Here is a 13,056-nt window from a genome sequence, read left to right on the forward strand (position 1 = left end):
AATGAAAATTATCAGTGGTGAGACTGACCCAAAATGCTAAAATCAAAACAATGAGGTGAAAGATGCTACAACATCCTGTAAACTAAGGGGATCTGCATAGTCGATATTTTTCTGCTCATTACAAGTGGATATTTTCTTTTAAAACCCTTTTTAACCTTTGACCTCCCATGTTTGGAAATATCTAATAAACAAATTGAATGCAGTAACATTACAGTTAGGGACACGAGAAAAGCAGTCATGGACTAGAGAGAATCAGAGATAAGAAAAGAAATGAGGAGGCATCCTTTGGGGTTTTAGTTGTGTCATTTTGTTGAAACTCTGCTCTGTGCCAGTTCCCATTCCCGATGGGCTCTATTACAGCATATACAACTCCCTCTGCCCAGCCAGATACAAACATAATCCCTCTATGGTACAGCGAAGCCAGTAGCTCGGGGAAGGGCACATGTTTAACATGTCGATTCTTCTTATTCCACTGTGGGAGAAGCAGTCTTGGCAAGATCATGCTCCAAGATCAACACGAGGTTGACGGCCATCTGGTCTACAGCACTGAAAAACCTCAAATGGCAAATACCACCCACTGCCTGGGCTCTGTTTCCCAACAAACACAGCAGTGGCAGGCTCCAACAGTCACTCAGGCAGGCCAGCCCCAACAGGAGCAGACCAACAGCTCCAGACCAAACTAGGGAGATTAGATCAAACAAACGATTCACTGTGCAGGAAGGTGGCACGCCTCTTTAAACAAAGAGGTGATTGGCTTTGTACTCTTTTATTTATAGCAGTGTTTATCTGAGGGAGGAATAGATTTTGCGAAGGTCAGGGGGGCTCAGTCATGCAAGGGAGCGGGGTTTGTGAGCTAGTCAAGGCTGTATTGCACTACGCTCTACGATGAATGGACAGGAGGTGTGCATGGGGTACTATTATCCTCCTTTGCCAACATGTCCTCTCTGGATCATCATTTCTATAAGAGCTGCTATAAATCATTTTTACTGCAATGGAAACATCTATTGTGATTGCCTGCCCTTCTTTTGGCAAATGTCACTGTCATAATAATACTTGGGAGGTTTCACTAGTGTGATTATAAGTGCCAGGTAGATATGACTAGGTGGGCAGTACCATATAACCTGAGCGAATAACATCCTCAGGGGTCGGATGACTTTTATACAACAGTTAGCAACTCGTGTCTGTATGAGAAGCTCAATGTGAAAGGTTCATTACAAACTAAAGAAATTAAAATGCTCCAAAAACAAGTTCTCTCATTCAGCTCCTTTACCATTAAAATGTGCGATAGGGTCCTATATGAACATACAATTATTTATTAATGCTTTATGTGCTTTATGTTTATTTAAGTGCATTTGTCATTGGTTTGAAGTAGATGGGGCTCAGTTGGATAAAAGCTGGTGTGCAAATCAGAGCTTGCATTATTGAAACCAGAATGTGATGACAGTTGTGAGGTTGCTTAGTGACTTTTATTGTTTAGTTGTGAATATTTCATTTCGTAGAAGAGGAGCTCAAATAGATAATCTATGAACGTGAATAAGACCTAAATGTTGTAAATTAATACATATTAAAGCCTAACACATCATAACCAGAGAACCCTCTGGCAAGACAGCCACGCGGCACCTGTTAAAAAATCCTATCAAGACTCATTATTCTAAAGTGAAACATTTTGCACTCAAGATAAAAGCTTCTCTGTTACCGCAGTGACACTGAGTCCACTAGTTAGCGACCACTGGTATACAAAATGCATGTAATACTAATTGTATAAAAAGTATAACAATTCTCCGTTTGCAGCTCTTAATGGCAACATTAGCACGGAAAAAGTTTAATTCATATAATAATCCAGGTACCATTAACTTTGTTTCAAAATATCTTTCCTCTCTTTTGAATCAGGATTATACAGACATTTTTAGGAGAGATTTGAATAAAAAAGACAAAAGTAACAATAAGTTAAACAAAGCTACAGACATACATTAGGTGTGTAGGTAATTTCTGGAAAGTTGTTATTTGCTTAAGTGTGCTTTGATACATGAAACAAGCAAATCATATGAGCCATATGCAAAAGAAAATCACAAGTGTTACTGCTGCAGCATGCAGAAACCTGGTCCCAGCAGCCTTTTGTAAACAATGTCTTCCAGGAACCTGTATGTCAAACTTTACCAAACAGAACAACTGGTGAGCTCACAGAGGAATTCTGTTGTTTGGGACCTGGGATATGTCATTCTGAGTCTGGGGTGTCAGCTATGAGAGTGGCTTCCTGCTCCCTGTATCACCTTACACTGCAATGAAACATCTATATCCACCCTTTTCTACTCACTTTTTGTCTCATCTTTAACTCTCACCAACATATTACACTTTCTTTACTCACTCTCCTGAGACAAGAAGATTTTCCTTGTCAACCTTGTCAGCTGTACATAGATCAATCCTCTGCCCGTTTGGCTAATTGTTGGCAATTGTGAGTGGTGTTTAATATATCCCTGGGCATGATCCATCAGCCGATCGAATGTATTGACATGGAAGCTTCGACATTTTTATCACACCGCCACCACGAACACACGCAAAGAGAAGCCTGATGGATATTTATCATGTCAAGGAATATGGAACAATGTACTGAAGAAAGCTCAAACTCAACATAATGGGTTGTGCTGAAAATAATATTTAACATTTTTATTCTATAAAAAAACCAAAACAAATTTAACAGTAGATGAAAAATAAGCAAATTAAGAAAGTAATTATATAAGCATACGCCTCAACACTTAAACAATCACAAGTTATATTGGTGACATGAGCTAGTAACATTTTTAAATTCCCTCAGCCTAATTAATGTTGATCAGCTTTTCTGCTTTCAAAGCAGAAACAAGTACTGAATTATTTTAGAATTTATGAGCAATATGATCAACATGAGCCTTGTAGGACAATCTGCTGTCAGTGAAGATATCAAAAAGCTTTGAACAGGGAGGTCTGCAGGTAATTAAAACTTTCCTGTAACCTGGAGAAAATCTGGTTTGCTGTAGATAGTCCTGATGGAGTTGGAAAATAAAGGTGTTTTAAGAACAGAGTAAAATTAATATATCCTTGAGGAACTTCTTCACCAGCCACCTGGTAACTTAATTTTAAAGCATAGGCAACAACAAATTCAACTCCACAGATCTACAAAGAGTGCAGCTCAGTATTGCTATGGTCAAATTAATTAACAATGCCATTTAATACAGCACTTGCAGTGGATGTTGTGCTATGTGAAGGTCTAAAACCTGACTGCTGTGGCTGAGGGGATGTAGCTTCACTCTACGTCCACTTACTAGCTTTCAAATGGGCTCTGGAAAACACTGAAATTTCCAAGGTCAAGACAGAATGTCCAGAATCTACTCTATTTTTTTAGCCATGTATCTGTAAAACATATATAGTATCTGTTCATTTTAATTTTTCATCAAAATTATAGAAATGAATCCTTTCAGACAACCAATCAAAACCACAATTATCTAATGACATAATCAATAGATTAATTGAAATGTGTTCATAAATTGATCGGCCCACAGCACTGTTTTATTTTTGTTATATGAGAGCAGGCTAATTCTGTAAATCAGATGCAACTCCCTTTATGTGACAGACATACAGCACTTTAGAAACCTGAAATTGTTCCTACAAATCACTGTGTGTAATGAACACTGGGACCAGGACTCTTTTTTTTTTTTTGACGGACATGAATTATTGAGAAAAAGGAAAAATAAAAGACAAAAAAAAAGCCCAACACCACAAAAGCAGCAGACACCAACTGACAACACAGCCTCAACACTCAGATCCTAAAGTCCAATTCTCTGACAACAGAGATGGCAGCGCCTGCACTAGGTGACAGGCCTGATCCATTTGGCGCCAGCAAAGAGACAAACACAAGCTGTCTAAAGGGAGTAAGGTAGACTTCAATCAGCTAAAAGGTGATAAAACATAATTAATTCAATCACCCACTCACTCCCTTTCTCTCCTTGTCCTCTGAGAGAAAAGAAAAAAAAAAAGGCAGTGAGTAGAGATGCACTCACACAAGGAAGTTAATGGGAAACTTCATTCACTGGTTCTTTGGAAAAAGCCAGCACCGTCATCTCTATTTATCTAGTACTTACCAACAAGCTTGATCACACCTGATTATGTGCAGTTTTCACAAGGTGGCTCACAATACAGCCCATACCATTTAACAACGACCTACTAACACACCCACCATTACCTGTTCATGCAGATAAACAGATCTTTATTCACACATTGCATGTTGAGACCCTCTTTACACATTTACCTTCAATCATTAACTGCAAGACGTAGAGAATGATAAATGACTGGCGGTAAGGTATAAAAGACTCCCAAGCAAGTAAGTACATATATTGTTCTGTGTCCACACGATGCAAAATAAACAAGTGAGAAAGTGTCATTAGCACTGGTCAGTGCCCTCGTACTGTCTGAGAGACCGTTAACACCCCACCCAGCCCAGCCGTTATCTGTCAGGGTCAAGTAGGTCATGATTACTCAACTGCACGCTTCATTGATCATCAAAAAAGAACGGACTGCAAGCATCCGAGTTTGCATCAGACATCTTGTCAGGCTGCTAAGAAAAATGTACCTGAAACATTTGTTGGTTACCTGTGAATATCACAATGGCCTGACGGTTCACGTGGAGAGATCAGAAAAGTGTGTGATTTGTTGGAATGTGTGCACCTTGTTATTGGCCAAAATGAGTAACTGAGCAGGTAAAGTATATTACTGAACCTGGGCGGGAGAGTGCTCTCTGAGCGTATACCCCGAAAACTGGTGCAGTGGTGAAAGTGGAATCCACTTCCCGATAGAGCTCATCTCCCACTCCAGCAAGGTGTGAGAATGAGAACAATAGCTTTTGAAGGCAGAGTCATGTTTCAGCACAATTGCTGCCCCCTGTAATACAAGGCCGCTACATCCTGTCTCCCATGACAACCAAGCCCTGCGCTCCAGGGATTGGTAGGTAACAAAGGAGAAGGTTTGTTCCCTCCAGTGTTGCCTCACCACAGCAGATAGTTGTCATTAGATATGTGGAGGTCAGTAAAAATCAAGGTTGGAACAAAAAAAGCTCCCGTTTGCCAGAAATAAAAGCTATGATATATCAATATAATTCAGTGACTCTCAGAACAGGCATTAGTCAAACTTTTTTCCCTAATCCCATAATAGGACAACTTTAATTACTCTGGCACTACTTAAAATCAGATTTCAAATCAACAAGTTTTCTTCATTCTACATATAACCATTTCTATAATATGGCTGCTACTTTATTTTTGCCCTGATTCTATTTTTTTCCTTTTTGCTGTATAGCACTTTGTAATTTGTTTGGTAAGTGCTATATAAATAAAGCTATTATTATTATTATTATTAATTACAAGTATGATAAAGCAGTCCATTTTATCAATTTTAAAGCTTCACTAATGTATTGTTCTAAATAATAAATTTTCTGTCATTTTTATTAACTACAAGTGGGAGCTTGCAGCTGATGAATTCATAAAAAAATATATCATTTATATTATTTCCAACTATGTTGCTCTGCACAGACTCTAGGCTCTTTTCACATTTTGTGTCTGTTTTATAGCACATTTGCTCTATATAGTCTTCCTGCCATCACTTTTTAAGCAGCAGCATGCATCATTTAATACAAAATGACTCTGTTAAAGTCATTGAATGCTACCTGCCCAGCACCAAAGAGCAGCCAAAAATGTTAACTAGCTGGTCAACAACAAAGTGTAGATACTGTAAAAACACAACTTTAAGTGAATGCTAATTTGTTTCAGTGTATGGTGTCCCTGAAGACGCCTCACACATGATGAGGCACCAGGGCATCAGCTTAAAGAAAATGATGGGTAGACTTATCAGAAAAAAAGAAAGGGTGTAGCCATCACAACTACAATCCGGAACTGACCAATCAGGTGTTTGATTAGCATTATGGTTAACCTCTGTCACACAACAAGCAGAAACCTTTGTCTAAACACAAATTTTTGAATCTTGAACTGGTTTAGTGTAAAATAATTTACACTTTATGTCAGCAAAGTAATATAATGATGATATATCTAAAGTATTAATACTTAGAAGTAACACAATATCAAACTCCTTGACAAAATCTGTCTAAAATAGTAAGTGGACTTTTTTTTTTTGGGCAAATGAAATTATGTGTGGCTAGAACTCCAATGGTTTCAGTCTCCACTAATGACAGATTATAGCATCACAGCGCAATGTAGCATAGCTAGCATGCAGGACAGCACATTATAATCCCATTATAAAGAAGTCATTTAGTTTCTATTGAGTCCTTTAATCTTGTTTTCATAAGACCAGGTCAAAAATATTTCCCAGTGGGGTGATGTCATAATGAATACAATCATAATTTTATTCATTTCGGAAGCAGTTCTTCCTGCCAGGAGAATTTCTAAGCTGTAATAACTGTACACCACAACACCAAAAAAATACTGGAAATGTTTTAGAAACAATTAAAACCAGGATATGAATATTGTCCAAAGCCAAAGTACAGTTCTTGTTCCTTTTTCTGCTCCAGTGGGAGATGTTGCCCATTAAGACAGAACTAAAGAGCAAGAAAAAAGGGAGCACAATAGTTAGACAGACACACACAATGAGACAGAGCACTGAAGGAAACAGAGAGGTTTCTGTCTCAATGTGGATAATTACATTTCTACCTTTCTCTGGCAGCTGAATAGCCTTAATGCTCGCAATTAATTTAATTATTTTTGGCCCTGGCTGTTGAGTGCAGATTAGTTCTCTCTGAGTTGTGGGGATAAACACACGGAAATTGCTTATTACTCTCAGAGCGGGCATTAGATTATACTAAAGCCAACGAATTACAAAATATCCAATCACCTTTAGCTAAAATTTAAAACCCACTATTGTTATTGTCATTGCTTGTTTTCATTTGTCCAATACATCTTTTACTGTGTGCCAAGCACAGTGGAAGAGCTTATAACAACACTCTGTGGCCCTGAGGCATTCTGTTCATCTTTGTTGTTTAAATGTTATTTTTCCCCATTCTGTTTGTATTCTTCTCAATTTATGAAAAGATTGTTTGCTAATATGGTCTTGTAAATGCATGTTCAATGACTAGTTACATTGAACATGCATTCTTTGAATCTAGTGTTTACAAATTCCTATTCATTTTCAATACAATGACCATCTTTGATTTCATCCAACTTATCCAAGTCCTTGAGCCTTTTTTCACTTGCACTATTTTTTGCTGGCCTTTTCACAGTCCACAGTCCTTTTCATTGCACAGTTACATTTATACCTGGAAGCTGGCCTCCACAAACAGTCCCCTCCTGCTGACTACTGAGCAACAGCAAGAATGCGTGCCTTGCTCAAGCAGACCTCTGTGGTCGTTGTTTATCAGACGCTTCATACAGAGAAATAACGAGTTGGACTCTTCAGCCTTCTGGGCACAACTGTGATTCCCAAACATCTGTCTACTAATTAGCTGGTGTGTAAGATAGTTTTCTATGACAATTTTCAGTGAAAATAAAAAAAAAAACCTTTTCATTTGATTCTTCTTAGATAATTTTATGGGGTAATAATAACTCATGACGCCCTGATGGCTGTTTTTTTCTCCATCGTAGCAATTAGGTCTTACTGAAATCTTGTCAACATCTTTCTCATTACAGAGTGAGAAGAATAATCAGCCAGTTGAAAAAGTCAATACTTTGTGTGATTTGACTAATTCTGAAGTGAACAAGTATAAACTACAGCTATTAAAATTATTTAGCCCACCAATAATAGTGCTTCAAAGACTTTTATATATATATATATATATATATATATATATATATATATATATATATATATATATATATTTGCAATGTTGTTTAATATTCAGGGAAATGTTTGAAATGTAATTTTTGTAAAACAAAGTGCACATCCTATATAACAGCCCCAAATAATGTTTGAAGTACGTCTGCAAGACATCCAGAAATTTACAACTTAATATTATCATAGCAAAGCTGTATTAGTTCATCCACATCACACCACTTTCGTTAGGTGCTTTGTAAATGTATTTAAATTCATTATTGTCAGCATACAAACACACAAAGAAAAATGACTAAAAATATGCTTTTTATTTCTGTAATAAATCGGCTTCTTGTGCCATGCATGCCTATGCGTTTCCTGTGGTGTCAGCTATTAAACCAGCAGTCCTAGGCCAACAAAACCTCCGTCCCCCTCCAGGAACTGAACTGTTTCTGCTGGCTAGCTCTGGATTTGAATCTCAATTCACCAAATTGTCTGAACAAAGTAGAGATTATGACAGATCAGTTCAATTGTGGCCTACACCATGAATGTTTTTGTACCTGCCCTGTACATGCATTATCTTGATGAGGTAGAGTAACATAATAATAGAGAAACTAATTTCCTGAATGTAAGAAAAGAAAAACATGCACATTTGCAAGTGCAAAGCTTAGAATCAACTCCTAGTTTTATATGTTGGTACAAAACACACATATTATAAATCAGAGCAAATTACATTTTCATGAACATGGTATAAAAACTGTGCAAAACATTTTGTCTGTTTATATATACACACACTGACAGGCTGCAATTCTGCCTGGTTGTTTCATTTAAGACCCTATACTTTCAGTAGCTTTATGAGTAAATACAGTAGTACTAGTAAGTGAGCATTGGGTTATACTGTCTAACAACTGTCCCAAGCTCAGGGACTGTTTTTCACACTTAAGTCTAAATATGATTCAAATGTAATTCTAGACAGAAAAAAAGAAAGAAATGGACATGGAAACAAAGACCTGCTCGTATTTTAACTACAACATCCTGACTAGATAAGCACGCAGTGGAATCAATAGGTCAACATGAAAGTTAACCTGCCCAAGCAGCACCTCCACAACTGTAATCAACTGATCGATTGATCCCGAGAGAACTTCAAACACACACACACACACCCAGCAGCTTAAAGACTGCGTCAAACTTACAAACTCACACCAAAACATACACACACACACCCAATAATATGCATGTAAACAGTAAGCAAGCGTACAACCATGAGAAAAATACTATTAAATATTGCAAGCTATAAACAGTAAAATATTACCACTGCCGTTTCACACTAGATATGCCTGTAGAATTCTACTGCCTTGAATTTTCATACTGTACCTTGGCGGTTTGTGTATTGGGTCTCACCTTAGGGGAAGAAGTTATGGGCACCAGCAGGGTCCGGGGCAGTGATCTTCTCTGCCAGAGACAAAAGCAAAGCCAGGATGTAATGTACAGCGTAAACCATGCACAAAATTTGAAATTCAACACTTGATAATAATAATAATAATAATAATAGTATGACTGCCAAGAGCTGGCCAAACATTATTTTACAGAATGTTGTTAGCGTTAGCTTTGTTAGCAGTGGTTTACTAGCCACTTACAGTTAAGCTAGTCGTGAACAGCTAACTTAATAGCGCTCGCTAACCTGGCTAATGGGCGGCTCTTGTCACCGAGAACTATGGCAAATCATAGCCGAAACCCGCGTTCTGACCTACAGCGATGCTTATTTCGCACACCGTGACATTCAAGTTTAATGAGCGATTATGCTAACATGCTAACATTTAGTAAGCTAGCGTTAGAGTTAGCAAATTTGTCTGTTGTAATAAACTTGTATTTTTCCTGCAACCTGCCAACACATGTAATATCACAGAATTTTTGAGCTCGGATATGTTAGAAAAGCCATTTTGAGCAGTAGTCGGAGCAAGTTCATGAATTTGTCACCTACAATTTCCTTTTAGATTAACAGTGTTTTCTTACTTCAGATCGGGTCCAAGACAACCGGTTCATTCAAGTTTGACGCTGTATCAGCAATCACGCATGCGCACTGTGGCTTAAGCTACCTGCAGTATAAGGGGGGGGGGGTAATTGTCCATTAGCTGCAGATGACTTGAATTTCTCTCACAATTACAAAAACATATCTGTCGATCTACAAACGTAGAATTTGTAATGATTTAGCTCAATGCTGGATTTCTTATAAAAACACATTTTCCATATATAAATAGTATGATTGTAAATGAAAACAAGTTTTATCATTTAATATTGTGCACAGATTTTCCATAATGTAAATTTTTTTATTTTTATCTTGAAGACAAATTCCTTGTTTCTGACAACCTGCTTGGCAATAAACCCCAGTCCATTTGTACTTTAAGTTTGCCTATTAAATTATATATGTATATAAAATGTAGATTTATATTTATATTAAATTGATGTATAAATACAGGAAAATACCAACAGTCTAATGTTGTTTAATATTATCACGCCTTTAAAAAGCAGAGCTCCTTGGCACAGTAGCCACATAGAGAAAGCTGAACATCAGCTGCAGGAAGCCTTTTGACACCACTCAGAGCTCAGCACAGTCAATGTTACATATATAAAGTGTTTAAATCAAAGTTGATTTAAAGCCTGAGTTTACATTTACATTAAACCCGAGTTTACATTTACTGTCAAACCACATGGAGGTAGAGACTCTGTGAAACCTGTTTGGAAGCAGTTGATACCACTACAGTTTAACATGGACCCAAGAGCAGAAGTAGTAATCCATTAAAACCTTCTCTCCACAAAGAAGTATCATATTATCTGTGTCTACACTTTGTTGTGAGGTGACACTTGAGTATCTGTCTGACTTAGGGCTCAATATGTGGTTACTTCTGCTCAAAGGCAGAAACCCACTTATCTGTCAGCACCAGCAGAAAATCTACCTGTGAAGCACATCACAGCGCAGGCTGTTATGAATAGATCATAAGTCCCGTAACAAGATCTCAGACACAGACACCTTGTGCTCCATCGGCCCGGATGGGAGCTTGACAGGGACTGAGGGTAGGTCTTCAGCCAATGCTTCATTGTATGTAGCCAATTTTCAATGTGGCTCAGTGAAAAGGCAACGTAACGAGATCTAGCGGCCGGGAGAGGAGACAGGGTGACAGTGACTCAGTGGAGAGAGAGAGAAAGCGAGAGAGAAATCCCAGTGGCAACAGAAAAACAGAGGCTTCCAAGAATATCTGTGCATCTGTTTTTCTTTGTTCGAACTCTTCGTTCTGATCGTTTGTCAGCTGCTTGTTGTGCTGACCCCAAGTGACCCGAAATCAGTTGATCTAGATCTAGAGAGTAATATCAACTGGCCATGATAGGACTTTTACACATTTCATAGCTGATGTTGAAAAAGGTCCCTGTGTTAAAACTTAGTTTACAGACGATTGTATTACAAACTTGAGGTTGGGTGGAACTGAAGTGAGCAGCATTTAGTTGATGCCACAGATGCCATAGTTAGGTTAAAGGAAGCTTCTCAGCCATACAGTTTTTATTAACTAGCCAGACAGGTTGTGATTGTACTGCTTTTCCTCCCGTTTGGCTTTTTCTGCCTTTTTTAATTTAGTTTTATGCCACCAGCAGGTATTTATAAACCCCATTGCACTGGGCAGTTGTGAACGCAGCCTGTTGCACCACAGTGGGATGGCTGCATAGGGACGCTGCCCTCTAGGGCGACAATATTGTATGACAGTGAAATTGACAGTGCACAGAGGTTGTTTTGTTTCTGACCTCCCCTTCATATACACATCAAGGAATAAACAGGAGTCAGCAGCGCCATCCCAGTGCGCTCGGGGCCTGTTGTCGCATTAGCTACATCAAATTTTATTCCAATTTGCTGGCGATTTAAAACATCAAATGGCAGCGGAAAGCAGGGCAATCTTGACCTGTTTGGCTTTACATGTTGGTGATGAATTTCATTGTAAACAAGTGATTCCAGGGAGGTGGTTGATGGTGGATGTTTGGGTTAAACACAGGACTTTGAGATAAGAGGCAATAGTTTGTGTTTAGTTTAATTTTGTTGGTCAGCGTTATTGTTTTTGTCAGAGTTGACGCTGTATTTCGACTCGCCACACGATCTTTTCCGAACTCTAATTGTTTTGGTTTTTGTGAGTAAATCTAACCAAAACTATGATCAAACAACATGACAGCGCACATTCTCGCATTCACTCCTTACTACATTTTCATGAATTATTGGAACATTTTGCTCTAACCACTCGAAAGCTAATGAAGCAAACGAGCGTAGCAGCCATCCCCTTTGACTCCAAGAAAAGTCTCATCTTCTTATAGAGGTTGACACGGCGAGGGGGCAAAGCTCACATCAGCTTATTAAACTAACCTGATTCGACTCACAGATCAAATCCATGATCTTAGTCTCTGGCTGTCAAGTCCACATGTACACACGATCTCATGAAGAGTGCAGCCAACGTCTGCAGGGATGCGGCGCAGTTTCAAGCCAGTCTAAATTTCTTCTGAAGGACCAGAGGCACTCTCCTGGGAAGCAGCAGCATGGGCCTGCCACTAAATGTAATAAGGTCAGACAACTGCGTATTAGCTGTGGATCATCTCCTTTGACACAGCTGTTGATCTTACTGGAGGTTGAAGTGCAGTGAGGAATGAGGTAGATGGGTGTATTTAAACACTGGGCAATGAGCGGAGCGCCCCAGGTATACATCGAACCTCGCTAGGCATCCTTAATCCCTGCTCTGCGTGATGAGACGGCATGTTTTTCTAATGCAAAATCTACTTAAGTAGGTTTGACACACGCTCCTATCATAAGCTACAGAATATATATTCATCCTAACACTCACACACCTTCTCTCCATCTGTACTCTGCGTTAGAGATGGATAACGCCCAGGGAGACGAGAGGTCAGGCCATTCATTTCACAGAAACAAGCACAGATCAGTCGCAGAGCGCTGCCTCCCCAAGGTCCCTCATTTGAACAAGACAAACACAAGGCCTGTAATTAAAGATGTAACAAAAGCTCCGTCAATTGTTTCTTCTCTCATCTCTGCTGGCACGTCACCTTGCATTATGGCACAAACTTATTCTGGCACGCTCCGTACACAAGGCTGCTAGCTAAGGTTCAGTTGTGCTCGGAACTATTCAGCTGAAAACTGCCACTTTGAGAGAGAAAGCAGCACTTCAGTTGTAATGTTGTTCTTTTGTTTTAAGCTAAATAACGTCAGACAGTGTCTTCAGAGCTCGTAGTGCCTTC

General features: G+C 38.8%; 1 protein-coding gene across 2 annotated transcripts in view; it reads left to right on the forward strand.

The window, feature by feature from the left end:
• The window catches only part of LOC137104922 (cadherin-20-like), a 72,101-nt gene that overhangs the window by 20,985 nt on the left and 38,060 nt on the right, over window positions 1-13,056 (forward strand). The gene's annotated exons all lie outside the window — the stretch shown is intronic.

This window comes from Channa argus, chromosome 19 (assembly GCF_033026475.1).
Source record: "Channa argus isolate prfri chromosome 19, Channa argus male v1.0, whole genome shotgun sequence".
NCBI classification, from domain to species: Eukaryota; Metazoa; Chordata; class Actinopteri; order Anabantiformes; family Channidae; genus Channa; species Channa argus.